The 23,182-nt window shown below is 40.2% G+C and overlaps 1 protein-coding gene across 2 annotated transcripts in view; it reads left to right on the top strand.

The window, feature by feature from the left end:
• Window positions 1–23,182, top strand: part of ctbp1.L (C-terminal binding protein 1 L homeolog) — a 362,230-nt gene that overhangs the window by 26,651 nt on the left and 312,397 nt on the right. The window contains exon 2 of one of the 2 annotated variants that reach the window (XM_041587067.1): window positions 16,639–16,788. The gene's annotated coding sequence lies outside the window, so the exon portion shown is untranslated. Of the gene's footprint in view, window positions 1–16,638; window positions 16,789–23,182 lie in introns of those variants that run through there. The other variant, XM_041586903.1, reaches the window with a different exon arrangement.

Raw genomic sequence — 23,182 nt, 5'->3', positions numbered from 1 at the left:
ATGTGTAAAGTGTCTTTTCTAAAGAGCTTTACACATTATGCTGCTGTGCCTATTGCAGTTGGCACACGGATCTGTCTCGATTTGAATAGTCGTGAACAATTCTTATGCTACGATGGGCTACAGGTTGGTCCGGCCTTATTTATATTACAATATTGGAATTAACTCCAGATTGACTCAAGCTCGCCCACATCAAAGTTGGTTGCCTTTCAGAAAAACTAAAAGGAATTGGAGACGTTGGAGTTCCTTTTCCATAAAAGCAATTGTTTAAGAATGTGGTTTCATTCCCAAATTAATGTAAACCATTTGGAGCAGAAGATGCTGCATGTGCTGTTGTGATGTTGGGTTTAGCTTTAAGCCGTGCTTTCTGCTGTGTCTACTAAATAAAGACTCGGGTTCTTCTGCATACCGACAAATATATGCAAACATATGCCAAGTTCCTATTTAATAACTTGGCCCCTTTAAAAATATCAGAGCTTGGTTGCTAAATACTCCACTGAGAATTAAAACGGTTAGGCACCTGGCCCAAGTGTCATTTAAAACAATTTCTGGGGTGTTTCTGTAATGAGAAAAGGTAAGAACTTTAATGTTGAACGGCATTTTAATAAGAGTAGCAAACAAAAAACCCCACCACCTGATTCCTGAATTTATAAGTTTTATTTCACTTGTGTTCTCTGCACTGCTGATACTACCCCTGTGCTTCGTGAGCACTTACCTACTTGCCAATGTTGTTCACTGAGATTGTAGTGCTCATTTATGAAAGCAATTGGAAAAATGCAATTGGGATAATAGTCTCTGGGAAGGGAGTGTGACTGTGGGATAGCAGGTATAGTAGGGAGAGATGGTGTCTATAGTAACAGTGGATAATAGTCTCTGGGAAGGGAGTGTGACTGTGGGATAGCAGGTATAGTAGGGAGAGATGGTGCCTATAGTAACAGTGGATAATAGTCTCTGGGATGGGAGTGTGACTGTGGGATAGCAGGTATAGTAGGGAGAGATGGTGCCTATAGTAACAGTGGGATAATAGTCTCTGGGAAGGGTGTGTGACTGTGGGATAGCAGGAATAGTAGGGAGAGATGGTGTCTATAGTAACAGTGGATAATAGTCTCTGGGAAGGGAGTGTGACTGTGGGATAGCAGGTATAGTAGGGAGAGATGGTGCCTATAGTAACAGTGGGATAATAGTCTCTGGGAAGGGAGTGTGACTGTGGGATAGCAGGTATAGTAGGGAGAGATAGTGTCTATAGTAACAGTGGGATAATAGTCTCTGGGAAGGGAGTGTGACTGTGGGATAGCAGGTATAGTAGGGAGAGATGGTGCCTATAGTAACAGTGGATAATAGTCTCTGGGAAGGGAGTGTGACTGTGGGATAGCAGGTATAGTAGGGAGAGATGGTGTCTATAGTAACAGTGGATAATAGTCTCTGGGAAGGGAGTGTGACTGTGGGATAGCAGGTATAGTAGGGAGAGATGGTGCCTATAGTAACAATGGGATAATAGTCTCTGGGAAGGGAGTGTTACTGTGGGATAGCAGGTATAGTAGGGAGAGATGGTGTCTATAGTAACAGTGGATAATAGTCTCTGGGAAGGGAGTGTGGCTGTGGGATAGCAGGTATAGTAGGGAGAGATGGTGTCTATAGTAACAGTAGGATAATAGTCTCTGGGAAGGAAGTGTGACTGTGGGATAGCAGGTATAGTAGGGAGAGATGGTACCTATAGTAACAGTGGATAATAGTCTCTGGGAGGGGAGTGTGACTGTGGGATAGCAGGTATAGTAGGGAGAGATGGTGCCTATAGTAACAGTGGATAATAGTCTCTGGGAAGGGAGTGTGACTGTGGGATAGCAAGTATAGTAGGGAGAGATGGTGTCTATAGTAACAGTGAGATAATAGTCTCTGGAAAGGGAGTGTGACTGTGGGATAGCAGGTATAGTAGGGAGAGATGGTGCCTAAAGTAACAGTGGGATAATAGTCTCTGGGAAGGGAGTGTGACTGTGGGATAGCAGGTATAGTAGCGAGAGATGGTGCCTATAGTAACAGTGGATAATAGTCTCTGGGAAGGGAGTGTGACTGTGGGATAGCAGGTATAGTAGGGAGAGATGGTGTCTATAGTAACAATGGGATAATAGTCTCTGGGAAGGGAGTGTGGCTGTGGGATAGCAGGTATAGTAGGGAGAGATGGTGTCTATAGTAACAGTGGATAATAGTCTCTGGGAAGGGAGTGGTGCTCCGAAGTAGAAAGCAAATGCCCAAAAAACACCCCTGTCCCTACTGATAAAAGCCCTTAAACCCTACTCTAAAAGCAAATCTGTTGTATTATAGCCCTGCACATAGTGAGTATCATACAGAGAGTATCTATGCCATGAGGCAATGGGTAATGTTTAGTAAAGTATAGCAATTTTGGAAAAATTCCCAAGTTACGTTTTGAATATATTATAGTCACATTTGTTGTTGTGATCAAATGGTGAAGCCTCTTTCCTATACAATGCAGCAGTTCTGTCCATGATTTATGTCTGAGGTTATGGCTCAACTCCAAAACCCAGTGGTTTAACTAGAAGTTACTGGGCCCACAGCATATCAATTTTAGGGCCCTCAACAAATCCAGAGGTTGTCCTTTTTTACAAATATATATTGAAATTTCTCATTAATTATGGCCTCATATCCCTGCGGCCAAGTTTCCTCTGTAGTAACAAGTATCTACCAACAGGCCAACAGATGAATATGGTGAGATTTGATCATGTAGAGCAGTGATCCCCAACCAGTGGCTTGTGAGCAACGTTATATTTCACTAACCCCTTGGATGTTGCTCCCAGTGGCCTCAAAGCAGGAGCTTATTTTTGAATTCCAGGCTTGGAGGCAAGTTTTAGTTGCATAAAAACAGATGTACTGCCAAACAGAGGCTCTTTTAGGCTGCCAGTCCACATAGGGGCTACCAAATAGCCAATCACAGCCCTTATTTGGAATCCCTATGGTAATTTTGCATGCTTGCGTTGTTCCCCAACTCTTTTTACCTTTAAATGTTGCTCACAGGTAAAAAAAAAAGTTGGGGACCCCTGATCTATAGGGATGTTGAGATAGCAACCCTTCAGGTCCATGGAAGATCAGACAAGAAGTGAGGTGGATCTGCTCCTCTCTCTTCCTAATCTGCTAATTTACCATTCATTCATCTGTAGGATTCACTTGCATTTGATTTTTTGGATAGGCCAACTGTGATTTACTTACCTCACAGGATGGTCTAACAAAAATACCCCCAAAGTGACATATATGCCAAGATAGTGGGGAAGTTGAAATCAAGATGCCAGATGAGACATGGATTTGCATGACCTGCATTAGAGCAATCTCCATTACCTGGAACTTCAGATGAGACTTTTTATGGACTTTGTTCTGGAGCTTTCATACTAAAGCCAGAGGGGCAAATTCACTAAAGGACAAAGTGCCGAACACTAGCGTGAATTCGCCAGCGTAGCGCATTTTCGTTAATTCGCTGATTCACTAATGGATGCTGGCGTAAATTCGCTAGTGTTACTTCGCACCCTTACGTCTGTCGAATTTGCGCAACGGATGTAACTACGCAAATTCATTAACGTGCGCATTTTTCACCAGACTTCCTTCGTCACCTCAGACCAGGCGAAGTGCAATAGAGTAGATAGGGATTGCTTCAAAAAACGCTGGCGTTTTTTCATTTTTTATGGGTGATAGGCTGAAAAAGATCAAAAATTTTTTTGGGGCTACCCTCCTTCCCCCCTACATTTCCTAACTCATGGCACCTTAACTATACAGTGGGCACATGTGTAGGGCAAAATAAACATTTTATTTGCTGTTGTGAAGGTTTCCCAGGCTTGTGTAGTGATGCTACATATTCCTCCATTGTAACTTCAATTTGGCGCCGTATGCAAATTAACCATCGATAACGTAACTTTGCTTTGCTTGGCGAATTAACGCTAGCGCAACTTCGCAACCTTACGATTCCCCTGAGCGCAACTTCGGATTTTAGTGAATTTGCGTAGTGCTGGCAAAAATACGCCTGGCGAAGTGTGGCGAAGTGGACACTGGTGCAACAACGAATCTTAGTGAATGTCCCACAGAGTGTCTCTGGAGCTTGGAGGTGGCTCTTCTGCTCATTTAGATGCTTTAAAAAGTTTATCCTCAACCAGTTGCAATATGTTGATAACCAACCCCTTGGATGTTGCTCTCTCTCAATGGCCTTAAAGTAGGTGCTTATTTTTTAATTTCAGGCTTGGAGGCAAATTGTGGTTGGATAAAAATCATTTGTTCTGCCAAACAGAACCTCCTTGTCACGGTTGGCACCCTAAATTCAGAACCAATGCTAAGCACCCTGTTCTCAGCTCTTGCTTCTGCCTTTAACAGCCGCCTTTCACATCGGGAGGAGCCATCGGCTAATCGGATGCCGCCAGGTCTTATTAAGAAAGGTGCCAAGTGAAGGGTTCTGAACGAGCAAAGGGGCACAATGGTAATGCAAAGTCTTTTGGGCAGAAGGTCGTGGTACAAGGCGTAGGCAGAAAGCGTAGTCAAATCAGGCCGGGTCGGGGCAGGCAGAGCACAAATGGAGTCAGGCAGGCAAGGGTCAAACCAGGAGATCAATCAGAAGGGATACGGAATAAGTGGAGTTGGTTACCAGGCAAGGGTCAGGATTCAGAAGTCAGAATCATCCAAAAACAGGCAGGGGTCACAACAGAACAGAACAACAGAAGCTATACAGCACAGAGGCACCTGGGAACTCACGAGGAACAAATTCTATAATGGGCAAAGAATTAAACACTGGCGTTTGCTTTTATAATGTTTGAATTTTGCACCATTGCGCACTGGCGTCATCACGCCAGCATGACTGCGCCTTTAAATCAAGCAGAGGCGCGCCGCACGTGCGTTTGAGAAGAGGAAGACCGGCGTGGCTGGTATCCCTGCCGGCCCACTAGACCACCAGGGTGAGTAGCCCTCACTCTCCTGTAGGCTGCTAGTCCACATAGGGGCTACCAAATAGCCCTTATTTGGCACCTCCAAGAACTTTTTTCATGCCTGTGTTGTTCCCCACCTTTCTTTGCATATCAATGTGGCTCACTGGTGTAAAAGTTTGGGAACCCCTGCTTTTAAGAGATGATATGCAAATGGAATGCATTTGATGTGGGTAAAACTAGCGTGAGCAGCTGATTCAGAACTTACTGGCCCAGCTTGGAGCAAGAGCTGAACATTTGTTCTGGCTCGGAAGTCGGCCTGAAGCTGGAGCTGGAACTGGCAAAGTCATGCCAACACTTACATTAACAGATAGCAGGCATAGCCGCAGAGTTGTTTAGCAAAGGAACTAAAATCTCTCTTGCGCTCAGCAGAATCATTTTATTATGGAGTCTTTATTGCCATATGTCGCATCCACTAAGTACTGAGCGCTCGCTTGTCTTTCAGCTGCTGCCTAACAGGCTGTTTTATCAACATTCATCAAGCAGTTTTGTGTTTTTCAGAGGAGACGCATTAGTACATTTGGTGCTCCTAATTAAATCTTAATAAAACCTTATCTCTGTGTTGAGGCTCCTTTTGTTTGTTTGGTTATTAACATATTTACAGATCTAGTCTTTTCATCGCATCTGACAACGACGGCTCGGTAGCCCTGCATTGTGCTCAAGCGCATACAGAATCTTGATTTATTTCTATATTGCTCTGTTGAACATGATAACAATCAACAACATTCCCTGCTCTGTGGGACCTGCACTGCTGTTAATGACGCGGCTTGATGCTGCTGGCACTTAGATATGTTGGAAGAATGAAAAAAACGAGACACAGTCAAACTCAACCTCTTATTATATGCGGGAGCATGTTGTGAAATTAACTGATAATAGAAAATCTTACTATAGCATAGTTGCTTTCCACTGGTGATCCTCATTTCCTATTGCCCTGCTTTTGCCTCCCTTATTTATTCTCTAAAGCCTTGATATATCCCAGTCTCTGCCCAGAGTCTTCTTCACACTCTACAACACTCTAATTTCCCTATATTTTGCCTCATTAGCTACTCCCATCTTTACCTCCTCTCTATGTTTGCTCTCACTGCTCTAAAGGTGGCCATAGATGTAACAATTACGATCTTTCTTGGAAAAGATCTTTCCAAGAAAGATCGTTCATTTCAATACACACGTGTAGAGCGGAATCGTCAGATATACAGATAGAAACAATAGAATTGTACCTGTATCTGATGTTTCTGAACAATGGCGGATGTTTGGGTCCCTTCAAAGGCACCCGATCAAAATTATCCGTCCAGCCTGATTGACGAGTCGACCGATATCCAAGTCTTCTGCAATAGCCGTTGGCTCTTTTTCCACCATACATGCACCGAATATTGTACTTGTATTTCGTATGATATTATCTTTGCGTCTATGGCCACCTTTACTCTTTCTGGGTCCTTCTTCCCATCTATATCAATGCCTTGTTCCCTATCTCTCCCACTTTTGCTCCCTGTTCCCAGGGGTGATCCTGGCCCCTCCGCTGCCTGAGGCAGCAGCAGTTGCTGCTGCCCCCCTCCCCCAGAGATTCGCTCTTAAAGTACCAGGAGCAGCATTTTTGCTGCCCCTGGTACCTAGTGGGGTGCTGCCCCCTGAGGCGACAGCCTCAACTCGCCTCATTGGCAAAGCAGCCCTGCCTGTTCCCTCCCACTTTTTTCTTTCCTTCTCTCCAGGTCCCTCTTTATAACTGACCCTACATGGTGAGATACAGTTGCCTGGTGTGCTCACCAAATGAGTGGATCTCCATACGATGTGTGTTGTTATGTGCACCTTTGTTAGGGATGCACCGAATCCACTATTTTGGATTCGGCCGAACTCCCAAGTCCTTTCCACTGTGAGGGCAAACAAAGCCAGCCAAAGATATGCAGACAAAACTGGGCATGTTCCCCAAATGGCACCCCATTGGCCCAGCAGTATCAGCTGTTATTGGTCCTTCTGGAAGCCGTCTTTGCGGTTGGCAGACAGAAAGAAACCCTGCTCTGCATTTACGACAGCGGCTGTTCCCTTTCTGGTTTACACAGGTGGCTGTTAAAGCAACAGTAATATCAAAAAATGAAAGTGTTTTAAAATATAATTATTAGTGTATCGTTGCCTTGCACTGTTAAAACTGATGTGTTTGCTTCAGAATTCCAAGCTAGGTTCTTTTTATACAAATGGAAGATCAGAGAGACTGCCCAGCTGTAAACCAACACAGCTGTACCCACATGTTCCAGTGACCAGCAATAGCAGTGTCCAACCCTGGCATCATTTTGCAGGCAGAACCACTAAATGCTGGCTGGCTACCATAGAAACTTTGAGAAATTTGCAACAATAGATCTAAAATTAAGAGCTTCATTCCATAAAGGAGAGTCCTACCCTATGCCCACACCCTCTTATTGCTTTGTGCTGTTACACTCTGCACCTTTGATCCTTATACTGCACCAGGGTTGACACATGTCCGGTTTTCACCCAGACAGCCCAGTTCTCAGGAGGGCTGTCCAGGTTTAAACTGACTGTCCAGGTCTCCAAATTACGAAAATCGGACAAGTGAATGGAGCAGTAATCAGTCATCTGACCCACCCCCAATGTCATCAGGCCTGCCCCTCCTGGTCTGACACTCGGCAAAAGGTGGCAACCCTATCCTGCCCCCACCTCTCCCCACTACTCCATGTCTGTTTCAGTTGTCCTCTCTATTTCTCCCTCTCTTAACTTTTCTGCCCCCCATTGTTTATTTTGTTACCTGACTTCCACACTGCAATTGCGTCTCTTTTGCTCCTAAGCCTTTGTATCACTCTACCCTATTTTGTGTTTCTTCCTCTTCCAACTTACCCCCCACTTCTCCAATGTATTACTCTCTGTTCTTTTCTTTTGATCCCCTCACTCTTATCCCACCTATTTTCCTCTCTCTCCATTAGGAATGCACCAAATGCAGGATTCATTTCAGGGTTCCCCTGGACTTTGGCCTTTTTCAGTAGGATGCTGATTCACCAAATCCAAGTGCCTGGCTGAACCAAATCCAAAACCTTAAAGTCATTTGATCTTTCGTTACAATAATAAGGAAATTGTGTGTTGGGGGGTGCATGCTGCATAAACAAGGATTATTTTTAATCCTTCCTTGCCCAAATTTGTGTATGCAAATTATGTTTTGGATTTCGCAAATATTTCATTAAAGATTGAGGATCCGCTGAAACCCAAAATAGTGGATTTGGTGCATCCCTTCTCTCTACTGTATTTGCCTGTTCTCTCTTCTTTTTTTCTACTCTTGCTTGTCCTCTTCCATTCTGCCTCCCACATGCTATTTATTGACCACCAACTCTACTCATTTCTCATTTGTCCTACCTCTCCATACTCTTATCATCTATTCATCATTTTTAATCTATTAATCTACATTACTAGTCCCTTTTCTTTATCCCTTTTTCATCAACTTTCCCCATTCTTAAAGGGATACTGTCATGGAAACATTTTTTTTTTCAAAATGAATCAGTTAATAGTGCTGCTCCAGCAGAATTCTGCACTGAAATCCATTTCTCAAAAGAGCAAACAGATTTTTTTATATTCAATTTTGAAATCTGACATGGGGCTAGACATATTGTCAATTTCCCAGCTGCCCCTGGTCATGTGACTTGTGCCTGCACTTTAGGAGAGAAATGCTTTCTGGCAGGCTGCTGTTTTTCCTTCTCAATGTAACTGAATGTGTCTCAGTGGGACATGGGTTTTTACTATTGAGTGCTGTTCTTAGATCTACCAGGGAGCTGTTATCTTGTGTTCAGGAGCTGCTATCTGGTTACCTTCCCATTGTTCTTTTGTTTGGCTGCTGGGGGGGAAAGGGAGGGGGTGATATCACTCCAACTTGCAGTACAGCAGTAAAGAGTGATTGAAGTTTATCAGAGCACAAGTCACATGACTTGGGGCAGCTGGGAAATTGACAATATGTCTAGCCCCATGTCAGATTTCAAAATTGAATATAAAAAAATCTGTTTGCTCTTTTGAGAAATGGATTTCAGTGCAGAATTCTACTGGAGCAGCACAATTAACTGATGTGTTTTGAAAAAAATGTTTTTTCCCATGACAGTATCCCTTTAAGTTTCTCTTGCTCTCTATTTTTATAGCTTCCTCTATGTTCTACCTTCAACCTCTCAGTCATTCTCTTCTTCTTCCTCTCCGTCTCCTGCTTTTTGTCTACAACTTCATCATTTATCACTCACTTCTTCTACTCCTCTACTCCACCAATTCCTCTGTTAGGGTGTCCTCACCCGAAATGCTTTTCTTGTTTTTCCCTCTGTTTATCTTTTTCTTTACATACCTCATCAATTCAGCGGAATGTGCTTAGCAACTCAGAATTGACAGCGAATTCTCTTTGTTGAAAGCTTGGAAGCCAATAGTTCCTAAGAAGTGGGGGCTTCTGCATGTTGTATTTCATGATCAACTGGTGAAAGGTTGCAGTTTGAAGCTGCCAGGCTAATGCGGATTTTTTTTTTTAAATCTCCACAGTTCACATTTGTGTAACAAGCTGACATTTGACAACTCAATGAATTCCATGTAGACAAATCTCAGGATCTAAAGAAAAGTTGCATCTATTTTCCTCCTCATTTATTGGATGTTGCATCGTATCACACAGAGATCTGTATTACATAACTGACATATGACAATACAATTTTTAAATCATGTTATTTTGGTTTTAATGTTATTTGAACCCTGAGAGACCCGCAGTTGAGCTACAGGCTCTTCTCCCCTGGGGAAGTTCCTCCTATCTCCGAGTTTGTTAATGGTTGCCAAATTTTGACAGAAAATAAAGCTTGAAGCCTTTTGTGCGGAATAATAACCTTAAATGCTTTCTGCCTGTAATTTATCTTTTTTTCCCTAATTTTCTATCTGACACATTTTCCCAGTCACTAATAAAACTGGCTGCAAATGTGTTATTTGGATCCATGAGGGAACTTCCAAGTGTGCCAAAGTCTAAGTAGTTACTTCCTCGCATTGTTAAGATAAATGCTGCTCTTAGTGTTGCGCTAATGTAATGCTCTGCGTGTGAGCAATTAACCAGAGAACTAGGTCTTTCCTTCGGTGCCATTTTCAGCATCTTTGCAACAGAGATGAGAACTGTAAAATAAATGCAGTTAACGAAAAATCAGAGATGGTTCAAGATATATCAGGGCCCTAGGTATGTTCATGATTTGGGGCCCAACGTGTAAAAGAAACGGATCCGCAAACACACCGATTAGTGCAGTCGGGGATTATCCCCTTTTATTCAGCCACCAAACATCATGTTTGGTGGCTGATTAAAAGGGGATAATCCCCGACTGCACTAATCGGTGTGTGTGCGGATCCGTTTCTTTTACACGTTGGTTGCTAAGGGACCCGGCCGGGTCAACGGAAGGAACGCACCACCAGCTTGCAGGATTGGTGAACTACAGGTGTGCGGTAGGAGAATTACATTGTAATCATGATTTGGGGGCCCACACTTCCAGTGCCAATATAGGTGTCTCTGGTGGCAACACACAGGGACTCATTTATAAACACAGGGCACCTGGGCAGTAACCCATAGCAACCAATCAGAGGGCTGCTTTCATTGCTCAACCTGCAGATGGCTGAAAAAAAGCCAGTCACTGATTGGTTGCTATGGGTTACTGCCCAGGTGCAAATTTGCCCTGTGTTTATAAATGAGCCTCAATGAGTTGTATTTAAAGGAAAGAGCAGTAGTTGCAGGAAGGAAGAATAGGAGGCAGCAGGGCTCATTTACTAACATAGGTGCTAAATTGCACAAGTACAGTTTCTAAGATAAGATGCAAAGACTACGGAAAGATGGCAAAGCAACTTGAGACTTTTTGCCCAGTTGCTGTTGAAATAACAAGAGCTAAAAGTCCTAGGACTAAATCTCTTTTGCCCCAGACCTCACCATCAATGTGCTATTGTCAGCCTCCTGTTATTGTCTTAACCATGTTGGGCCCTTCTAGAACTGGCCTAGTCCTATACAGGAGCTTAGATGTTTTTCTGCTTATTTTCATAAAAATTGCAATTGTCATTATTATCTAATTGTTAATATAATATTGAATTAAGTACTACGCTATGACTGCTAAGGATATTATCATGTTTAAAGGATTTTCAACCCAAAACAGGATTCAAGGATATTCCATTGATTCAGGCAGGAATTATGTGATATAGTGGTGCTTTATTTTGCACATGTAATTTAGATTATTTTTTCAAAGCAGTATATATATATATATATATTGTATTCCTACTTTGATTTTTTGCCAATAGTTTTACATTGACTATAGAGTTTTTGTACCTATAGTAGTCAAGGCCCCTTTATTTCCTCTGGCTTCTATGAAGGTGTTAATAATATTCTTTATCATTTCTCATAGCCCTTCTGTGATAATCCAGTTACCAGCAGGGACATGGTCTATTGGCAACTGGTCTTGTTGTTATATTATCAATTTCCAAATAGGCAAAGTAGAATTATGCCCATACAGCAATTATTAATATAACAACAAGATGAGTTGCAACTGCACTGGGTTTGATCATTTGTTGTAAATAAAGATGTCACGGGCATTGCCCTGTGCTAAACAAAGTTAAGCAGGAAGATAACTCTATACTTTTTAATAATGTCCCGTGGGATACTAAATATTTCCAATATTTGTTTATTATACCAGGATCTCTCCTCTGTGTTCCCTATATAATGCATAGCTGCTCCAGCTCCAGGTGAGAATAATGATCTGGTACTGAAATAAGACAAAAAAGGCGCTTGTGAGGGGACATGATTAGACTTTACAAGTACATTAGAGGACATTATAGACAAATAGCAGGGGACCTTTTTACCCATAAAGTGGATCACCGTACCAGAGGCCTCCCCTTCAGACTAGATGAAAAGAACTTTCATTTGAAGCAACGTAGGGGGTTCTTCACAGTCAGGACAGTGAGGTTGTGGAAAGCACTGCCGGGTGATGTTGTGATGCTGATTCAGTTAATGACTATAAGAGGGACTTGGATGATTTTTGGACAGACATAATATCAAAGGCTATTGTGATACTAAACTCTATAGTTAGTATAGGTATGGGTATATAGAATTTATGTGAAAGTAGGGAGGGGTGTGTGTATGGATGCTGGGTTTTCATTTGGAGGGTTTGAACGCGATGCACTTTTTTCAATTCGATTTAACTATGTAACTATGTAACTATGTAACTATGTAACTATGTAACTATGTAAAGAACAATTATCTAACTACTAATTAGAGCCCCGGTGCACATGAAAGCAGAAGTGCATTATGCAGGGGGATTATCTCTGCACTGGGAATTAAACAATCTAACTCACAAGGACCAAACATGGAGTAGCTTCAGTTTCCCTGTCTGCCCTGTTTAACTCAAGAAATAACAAAACATTTTTCACGATTGAAACAATAGTCAAAAATCATGTTATGCTTATGTTGAACAAGGGGATACAGAGTCCCTAATGAGGGTCTTTTTGTTCAAAGAACTGGAGCTGCAGGGGCATCTACCTTCATTTTTATACTGTCTGTGCATGCCCTTTCAGCTCTATATATACTGTTTATTAGGTTCCACCATAAACACTTTGCCCTTAATACCAGAGGTTGAGTGTACAGATGCAATATGCTCAGATACATCAACCTCCAGTGAACCCAACGTGGGTGGTTTGTGACCACATCTGCAGGATGCCCTGTTATACCCAGACCATGCTCCCCTTTGCTTCTCACATTCAGGAGGGTCAACAGGACTACATAATGGATGTTTTTTACACTAGTAGATGGGTCATCAGAGGGCAAGTTATGTGGCCAAATGCACAGGCTCCCCTGGGTTATAGCCTAGGGGCCCAGTGTGATCAGGAGCCCATCTAGCTTTTTTTCATGTAATATTTCTGTTTTCTTTTAATATTTATTTTTATTTGTGGTAGGTAACCAGTTAAAAGCTCTCTGGTAGATCTAAGAACAGCACTCCATAGTAAAAATCCAGGTCCCACTGTGACTCCTTCAGTTAAATTGAGTAGGAAAAACAACCATCTGACAGAAAGCAGTTCCTGGCTCTTTCTGAAATCACATGACCAGGCAAAATGATTTGAGATGCACCTACACAACACAATTACAACTAAAAAAAAATTCACTTGTTGGGTTAGAAATGAAATTTTATATGGTAGTGTAAACAGTGTCATTTAGAAATAAAAACCACAGAATCCCTTTAACAAACTCATTGTTATGGGGGTTTCCAGGTTCAGCTGGCAATGCCGAGCTTTGCAAAAAAAATAAAAAATTCCCAGAATTTGATTTGGTCAAAGGTTGAATACTAATAATGTTTCTTGTATTTTGCATTCCTCCCATAATGGAAAGGTACATGCAGCATGGAGCCTTGAATGGAGACATAACAGCATTTAATGATCTTCTAATGATGCCTAGAAGGTCCTAAGGGTAGGAGGGCCAGAGTTAATAAGTGCAGAAGCAGACTAGAGCTGTGAGAGTGCAGCACCTCCAGTGGGGAGCGGGGACTCGCAGGTTAAAGTTTCCTGGGCTGTGTGCTGGGAATATTGTAAAAGTAAATAAATTGGAAATGTCTCACTAAATTGAAGCAGAGATCAGCGAATGCTCCATAAATACCCACTGCTTCAGCCTGATAGTAATGTCCTAATGAGGATTCTCTTAATAAGATTAAAATGAGTTGTTGATTATTTGAGTCTGTGTACTTTAATGAACAATTTACATTTTCTTCTGATAATATTGTGTAGGGTTCAGGCATCTTGGTGTGGATTTTTTTTTTTAAAGGCATACAAATACCCTGATTCTTTATTCCCTCGTTCAATTTGTCTAATAATAATGTAAATATAGAATTAATTTCCTCTTGCTTTATGAACCCCCGCTTCTGTTAAGGCAGATTCAGCCTTGTATCAAACTGGCCATACACTGGAGAATCGGTTAATATGGGGGTAAAATTTACTAAGAGGCGAAAATTCACCAGTGACGGCTTCGCAGCCATCGCAACACTTCGCCAGGTAAAAATTCGCTAAGACAACGCTAAGGGGCCCATTTACTTAGTTCGAGTGAAGGAATAGAATAAAAAATACTTCGAATTTCGAATGTTGTTTTTGGCTACTTCGACCATCGAATGGGCTACTTCGACCTTCGACTACAACTTCGACTTCGAATCGAACGATTCGAACTAAAAATCGTTCGACTATTCGACCATTTGATAGTCGAAGTACTGTCTCTTTAAAAAAAACTTCGACCCCCTAGTTCGCCACCTAAAACCTACCGAAGTCAATGTTAGCCTATGGGGAAGGTCCCCATAGGCTTTGCTATCTTTTTTAGGTCGAAGAAAATCATTCGATCGATGGATTAAAATCCTTCGAATCGAACGATTCGAAGGATTTAATCGTTCGATCGAACGATTTCTCGTTCGATCGAACGAATTGCGGTAAATCCTTCGACTTCGATATTCGTTAATTAACCCTCGATATTTGAACATAAGTAAATTTGCCCCTAAATTTACTAAAATGCGAAGTTGGGTCCAGGGCAACGAACGCTCGTGAATTTTCGCTAGCGTTACTTCGGCAATGCGAGCAAATCAAAGCGAAGGTGCTCTAGCGTTCAATTCTGCAGGCACAGTCTGTACAGATGCAAACTATCTGCTCCTCCATGTACCATCTTCTCCCTTGACTGAATTGTGTTTAAATGAGTATTTTCCATACATGGGCAAGGGTTCTGGCCCAATAACATGATGGATCATTACCAGGCACATGAATGCCCATATATATATACTGGGCAAGTTTGAATATCCTTTAGGCGACTTATGAAGTTCTCTCTGAATAGGTCTCATTATAACCAGATCCTTTGCTCTTGGCTCAACAAACAAATGGACCTTAAGTTATATGACGACTAGCACTGAAATGAAAATGATGATTTTGGCTTGACATACTGGGCACAAGTCCTTCCTCCCCTTATTCAGGCAGCGCCTGATTCAAGGGGCATGTCACAGATTTCTGTGCTCTGAAAAGGAGGGCAGAGTTCTCCAACCATTCTTCAAATGCTCCACACAATGTGAGTGCAAAAAAATGGTCAATGGTGGACTTTTTCTTTACACTTTTCACACTGCAGAAACCATTGTAAATGACCCCTATTGTGTTTATTTGGTACTGTGCATTTAACACTTTCAGAGCGAGGTCAGGGAACGCAGAGTTTCAGCCAGGGGGGAGCGGATCTGGGCCGGTGGGGTCCACTGTTTTTTTCCCCAGTGTCCTGCTGTCCCAGTCTGACCCTGCAGTGTGGAACAACAAGCTATTGAATTGTCCCATGGCATTAGGTGAAGCAATTTTGATCCATTCTAGTGATGGACGAATCTGTGGTGTTTCGCTGAAAAATGTACGAATTTACCGGAAAATTCACAAAACGGCAAAAAATGAGCAAATAATTTTGATGAGCGTCAATTTTGACACGAGCGACAATTTCTGTACTTGCGAATATTTTGTCCAAATGGGCGTCCGAATCATTTTGACGCGCGTCAATTTTTTTTGTTGCTGCTTATTTTCCACCGACTAATTTTCACCGCAGTTTTTCTAATTAATTTGCCTGTGGCGAAACACAGATTTTCGCCGTGAATCCATGCCTGGCTAATTTATTCGCCAAAAATTGGCCGCCAGCAAAATATTTTTGATGCGCGTCTTTTTTTTTTTTGACGCACACCATTCAAGTCTATGGGCGTCATTTCCACGGCAAAACAAGGCGAAAAAATTCACCCATCCCTACAGCTAACCAAAAAATTGGCAGCGAAAAGCATCCCCAAATGTACCACTTTAATTACCAAAACTTTGTTTTTAGGCTATTTAGAAATCATGCTTCCCTGTATTAGGTACATTTCATGAGCATCTGTAGGTAACCAGCAAGTAGATCCATAAAAAGCTGTGCAATCTGTATCACAAATTATTATAATAATATATTACATATGGAGTACGTAATAGCCATGCAGTATGTGGGTATTTTTTAAAAGGAAATATCTGGCAACCCTACTGTATATGTGCATGCTACAAATATACTTCCATATTGGACAGTGTTATTGTGAAATCTATGCAGCTCTACCTTTAGTCAATGTCATATGTTTTCAATGCTCTGGTATAACCTGATATAAACAGGACACTTTCTAATGCCTTTGGTTACGTCTGGCTCATAGGGTGGAGCTGGGAGGAAAAATCTAAAAGCCTTAAAGCGGTTGTTAACTTTTTAGCATGATGCAGACAATTCCGAGACAATTAAATTGCAATGGGTTTTCATTTTTTATTATTTGTGGTTTTTGAGTTATTTAACTTTTTATTCAGCAGCTCTCCAGTTTGCAGTTTCAGCAGTCTGGTTGCTACGGTCCATATGACCCTAGCAACCATGCATTGATTTGAATAAGAGACTGGGATATGAATAGGAGAGGCCTAAATAGAAAAAGGAGTAATAAAAAGTAACAATAACAATACATTTATAGCCTTACAGATAGTGATGGGCGAATTTGGGACGTTTCGCCGAAAAATTAGCAAATTTCCCGTGAAATTCGCGAAACTGCGAAAAATTCGCGAAACGGTGCCAGCTGGAGAGAAGAAAAAGGCAAATAATTAAAAAAGTATAAAAAATAAACAATTGTTTAGACTGGAGTCATCAAATAGAAATGATTTATTTTACCAACAGGTTTACTATTACTCTCTACCCACATCCGAGTTGCATCTAGATGGAGAACGGACTACATTCCCCAGAATTCCCTTTCCTCAAGCAATTACTTCCTCTGGCAGCAGCTTGACTGAAGTAAAGGAAAGAGGTTCCACATAACTGAGGTTTGAGGTAAGACCCAGAAAGCCACAAACAAAATAATAGTACAGGTAAGGAATCTTTTATTCGGAAACCTGTTATCCAGAAAGCTCCGAATTATGGAATGGTCTTCTCCCATAGACTCCATAATAATCAAATAATCCAAATGTTCAAAACTGATTTCCTTTTTCTGTATAATAATAAAACAGTAACTTGTACTTTATCCCAACTAAGATTTAATTAATCCTTATTGGAGGCAAAACCAGCCTATTGGCTTTATATCATTGTCTAAAGTATTTTCTAGTAGATTTAGGGGCAGATTTATTAAGGGTCAAAGTGAAAATTCGAAATAAAAAAATTTGAATTTCAAGCTATTTTTGTGCGGTTCGACTATCGAATAGGTCAAAATTTGATTCGAATTTGAAAGAAATTCGACTATTTCGAATATTGAAATTCATACATTTAGCACAACATAAAATACTACAGTACTTATAATAATTAATTATATTTGTATTTAATTATATATTATATGATTAAAGATATCTCACTGGAAATTTTATAACTTTTAAAACTTTTTCGGATTAGCGGATGTATACCCCAACTTTATCGGATTATCCAGCGCAGATCACGATGTCAAGAAACAACTTCAGGGACATCTGCCATTAACTTCTACTTGGACTCGACAGGTTTGAGATGGAGCATTCGGATTTTTAGCTTAGGGTCATAAATAAATGTGAGTTTTTATTTTTCCACAAAAAAACAGATAAAATTGAGGTTAAATAAATGAGCCCATACAATGTAGAGATTTATTGTAAAATCCAAATAAAAAAATTACGAATGGGAAATTACGCTAAACTCTGCACAGTGAAAGAAAAATACAAAAACTTCTAAAAGCCCAAACTGATGCAGAGCAGCCCAAAAAGATCAGAGCAGCTCCCATTGACTTCTATAGGACCTCGACAACTTTTACCTGGCAGAGTTTTATATTAGTGATTTTCGTGGTTTTTACACTTAGGGACAGATTTATCAAAGGTCGAAATTTCGAAGTAATGGGAGATTTTTTGTACTCCCATAACTTCGATTAAAAAAAGACCAACCGAAATTTATCAAAAAAAAAAATCGAAAGTTTTTTTTTCCGGGTGAATAGGCCGTTTTCGTTAGAATTCAAATCATATGAATCGAAGTAACATCGTATTCGATCGAATTCGATTTGAAGTTTTTTTAAAAAAAACTTAGATTTTTCAAAGTCAATTGACTCCAAATAGGTTCTAGGAGGTCTCCCATAGACGAAAACAGCAATTCGGCAGGTTTTAGATGGTGAATGGTTGAAGTTGAATTTTTAAAGAGACAGTACATGATAAATTTCGATATTCTCATTTTTGCATTTTTTTTAAAATTCAAATAGAATTCGGACTATTCCCTAGTCAAGTACACAAAAATAGCTCGAAATTCAAATTTTTTTAATTAGAACTTTCACTTCGACCCTTGATATATCTGCCCCTTAATAAAGCTCAAATTTTTTAGAGCTTTTTAAATTAATGACACAACCAGACATTTTTAGAGATTTGTGGAAAAAAATCTAAATCCGATTGTTAGTAAATGACCCCCTTAGTATATGTTTAGTGAAGAATCTTCTTCAACTAACACTGAGGCTAGTGAGTCAGTCATTAATAAGCATTGGTCTCAATGATGGTAAGACAAAAACATTGGATACCACCCAACCCAAAAATATTAATGCCAATGTTGAAAACTGGAATTTGGAAAGCAGAGTTTTCTTGGAATTGGATTCTTTTACAATTGAAATATAAATGGAATAGATCAAGATGTACCCTTGGCCTCTTCATTTTTACCCTTGAAGATGGGGGTAAAAAAGTTTTTCAGGTTTTTTGCAGATAGGAAATAAGTGATTGCATCTCAATGAATAGCAGTTTAGGTAGCACTAGCGAGCTTGCTATTATTCTGGGGGTTTAGGAACAAACAAAGAAGTAACATTGTGCATTGTAATTATAGCAAGGAGAAATGTCCGTGTAATGAAGAACCATGTTGAATGGCTGAGTTGGAAGAGAGATAATATTGCATTTTTAAAAACCCTTGGCAAGACATTCACTGCAATTCGGATACCTGTGGGCAAAAGGGACACGCAGTGAGAGAATATACATGCTAAAAGCACATTTCATTTCTTTTTATTTAATATCAGCAATGATCCGTTTACGAGTCTTCTCTACAGACCTGATTGTCCTCTCCTAGGCTCGTCATTCCTTTGTCACAAGGAGCTCAATCTTCACTTATGTTCCAGCTGTTCAGAAAAATACATTTTCATTCCTTCCTTCTCATCCAAAATAGCATTTCCCAGAGAATCATTGCTATTATAGAATATATATATATAGTAGACTGTGAAGGAGTCGGCACTCTCGTCACTAAGTACAGTGGGTGCAGTGTCCAAAATTTTTAGAATATCAATCCACAAAGAAGGTCCGCACTCTCAGGTCTTAAAAAATAAATAAAAATGTTTATTGACTAAAGGACTAACCTTTCTCAAAGTATAGAAAAGCACAGAGGATGCATTAAATACAAATGTTGGTGGGAAAAGTTAATTGTCTGACATGTCATCATCATCATCACCATGCGTCAAGTATTTCAATTTCACATCAACGAAACACATAGTAATATAAAACAAAAATCCATACATAGTTACCATTCAAAGTAGCCACATCTATTTGCAACCACCCCAAAGAGCAGTAAATAAGGAGTTAAAAAATATTAATAACAATTACTCATCTTAGCCTCTCCATATTTTACATAAAGTTGTCATTGATTGTAATACTTATGTTACAAAGTAAGAAACTTGAGTATAGATTTAAGGTCTATGTTACAAGTCCCTCAATATATATATATATATATATATATATATATATATATATATATATATATATATATATATATATATATATATATATATATATATATATATATATAATATTTCAGAAGGACTCGCACTCCATTTTTTTGTGAATAAATAGTGCTTTATTTAATGCATATCCGACATTTCGGCCCTTGTTAGGGCCTTTTTCAAGGAATCCTTGAAAAAGGCCCTAACAAGGGCCAAAACGTTGGATATGCATTAAATAAAGCACTATTTATTCACAAAAAAATGGAGTGCGAGTCCTTCTGAAATATTGTATGAAGCTATTCTGACTCTTGCACCGAGAAATACTCTCAATCCGGTAACAGTGAATACACCGGACTTCGAGTATATACAGTAGATATATATATGTCCATCCTAACTTGGCACATTTGATCTTCCTTTGGGTCAGGAAACAGGATCATCACAAGGGATCAAGATATTTACGCATGACTAGGATTTTATAAATTAATTGCAGGTTATTTTTTACAACCTAAACAACATGGGACACTAACTGCAGTTTGGACCTATGGATACATACGTTGAAATTTTGACACCTCAATTGACAACTTCATGGTCCTTTATTTCTGCATTATAGTACGGGGCAAATTCATCAAGGGTCGAATTTCGAGGGGTTAAATCCCTCGAAATTTGACTGGGGAATAGAATCGAATAGGCAATTCGGGCGAATTTACGCGCTGGCGAATAGTCGAATTGGCGAATATTCGCCAGGCGAATAGGCGCTCAATCGAATATTCGCTCGAAGGATTTTCATTCGATCGAATGCCTTTTTATTCGATCAAAAACTTGGAAAACAAGCCTATGGGACTTTCCCATAGGCTTTTAAAGCAATTCGGTAGGTTTTAGGTGGCGAAGTAGGCAGTCGAAGTATTTTTAAAAGAGACAGTACTTCGACTATCGAATGGGCGAATAGTCGCAGCGTTTTTGCGCTCGATCTATTCGAATCATTCTACTCAGGCGAATTTACGCCAATTCGATAGTCGAGGAGCACAAAAAACTACTCGAAATTCGAAGTTTTTTTACTTCGAATCCTTCACTCAAAGTTAGTGAATCAGCCCCGTTAGATGTTGATATGCGCATTACTTGAATTAAGCTCTATAGATTGTTATAACTAAAATAGGAGGAGGCCCTTCTTTTACTTAACAGCTCTAATTGGTTTTAAGTGTTTTTATTTGTATTGTGATTCCCTGGCACGGTTGTCTAATAAACATTGCCTGTTTATTCATACACATGTTGATATAAATATCTTATCTTAGAACTCAGCCGGTTCTAAGAGTATAAATCCCTTTTCTTGTATATAACTTTTGGCTTGATATACCCTTGTGGTTGTGGAGATACTCTTTTGGCAATTTCCGGCACATATATTATTGGATTGTGGCTCGGTTTACTAATAGAATTTCGAATGTTGCTAATTTGCTTACCAGAACCTTATTATTAATCAAGATTCCATGACAAGGGTCTTCAGAATAACTGAATTTATTTAATAGACATAACAGTTGAATCTTGAGAAGCTTGTTATAATGTCACACTTAGCAAGTATGACACAACAGTACTGGGTCTTATGGGTAACAACAACTATTCTTTATATAGGAAGGAGATTAAAGGAGAAGGAAACCCAGTTGGCGCAAAAACCCTCCTCCCTCATGTGTGTTGCCCACCCTCCCTCCTCCCCCCTGGCCTACCCGTCCCGCTGGGCAAATGCCCCTAACTTGTTACTTACCCTTCTGCGCAGGTCCAGTCCAGGGAGTTCACAGACGACATCTTCTTCCACGCGATCTTCTTCCTGCTTTGAACGGCGTTTTGGCGCATGCTCAGTAGGAGCATTTCGCTGGCACGGATCTACTGCGCATGCACCGAAAGTCACAAAGTTTTCCGATTTCACTTTGTGACTGTTGGCGCATGCGCAGTAGATCGTACCGGCGAAATGCTCCTAATGCGCATGCACCGGTCAAAGCAGGAAGAAGATCGTTTGGAAGAAGATGGCGTCGGTCAAATCCGTAGACTGGACCTGCGCAGAAGGGTAAGTAACAAGTTAGGGGCATTTGCCCAGCAAGACAGGTAGGCCAGGGGGGAGGGGAAGCAACACAGGGGAGGGGGGGAGGGTTTTTGCGCTGACTAGGTTTCCTTCTCCTTTAAGTAATTGGTGGACTGGTGTCAGAATAACAACTTAGGGGGCTATTTATTTTTTACCTGAAAAATTTGAGTTTTTGAGGGTATTTTTCAGGCAAATCTCGAATTTTTGGGTTAGAAATTTTTGAAATGTATTATACAGTTACCCTGACCCTGGAAATAGCTTGAATCTGAAAATACTTAAGCTAAAACCCGCAAAAGTCCTATAGAAATCAATGACAGAAGTCATTATGTTGATGGCGGCGAATTTTCGCAAATGTATTAGCCGGCTGCAAAACACAGAAATTCGCACTTGACAAATTTATTTCGCCCATCACTAATTCTGATATGTTATGTGTGTATATGGCCTGGGCGACACTGGAATGCCCATTGAGCTTGATAATCACTTTTAGCAGATACCAGTTCAGGGTCTTCAAACAACTAAGTGGGCCCATGTGATTGGAGCATCATCTCTAATCATTTTGGTTCTGTAGACACTATTGGGTAAGAATCACAGTGCAGGATATTGGTTTAGTGGTGTGTGTAGGAAATCCCACAGGAATTAAATATGAATACTATCTTGTTTTGATATATTATTAACCTTTACATATTTTTTTATCAAGACCTTCTTAAATCCGCCAATGTCATTATAATATAATCAAGGAAATTTAATGTCTGTCCCGAATTTTGAAGGGTTTCTAAATTCTTTAAGTTGTGGCGATCAATTTGAAATAATTGTCATTTTAGTAAGAGCCCTTATGGATTTTTATGGATCTGGCTAAATATGAACCCTACAAAAAGTTCTAGGATTCACCAAATCCATAGACTAAAAAGCAGCTCTCTTCTTAAGGGTCTTATTTATTAAACCAAAACTTTTTCGGGTCACACTTTTTTATGGCAAAAATTTGATAAAGTGGTGGGGAAAAAAGTGCGTCTTGTTTTGGGATATATTATCCGACAAAACCGCGACAATTCCAAACAAGATAAATACTCCAGCTAAAACGTGTCAAAATCATGTAAATGTCAATGGTAGATGTCCCTTTTACAACTGGGAGATCTTTCTTTGATTCTTTGTTTTTATATTTTTGTGCAACAATACGAAAAAGTTGCAGTTTTCATGACTTTACCTGTTCATGCTTTTTCAATTTGGATTTTTAATACATTTCATGACCTTCATGGTTTTAGAGAAAGCGAGTTTAGTCGTGGTTTCAAATACCTCTAAAATCACTAAAATCCAACCCTTAAGAAATCGGCCTCCACATGTTTAGCTGAACCAAATCCAAATATTTCAAATCACGTGAATCTAAAGTCCTGGTCAACTGAAAACTGAAAACAGATTCATTTTGTAGGATATTGCTGAATCCAAAAATGATAGATTTGGTGCTGTAACGACTC

The sequence above is a fragment of the Xenopus laevis genome, chromosome 1L, assembly GCF_017654675.1.
Source record: "Xenopus laevis strain J_2021 chromosome 1L, Xenopus_laevis_v10.1, whole genome shotgun sequence".
NCBI lineage: Eukaryota > Metazoa > Chordata > Amphibia > Anura > Pipidae > Xenopus > Xenopus laevis.
Note: the sequence above shows the minus strand (reverse complement) of the source record. Positions and strands in the feature narration are given on the sequence as shown.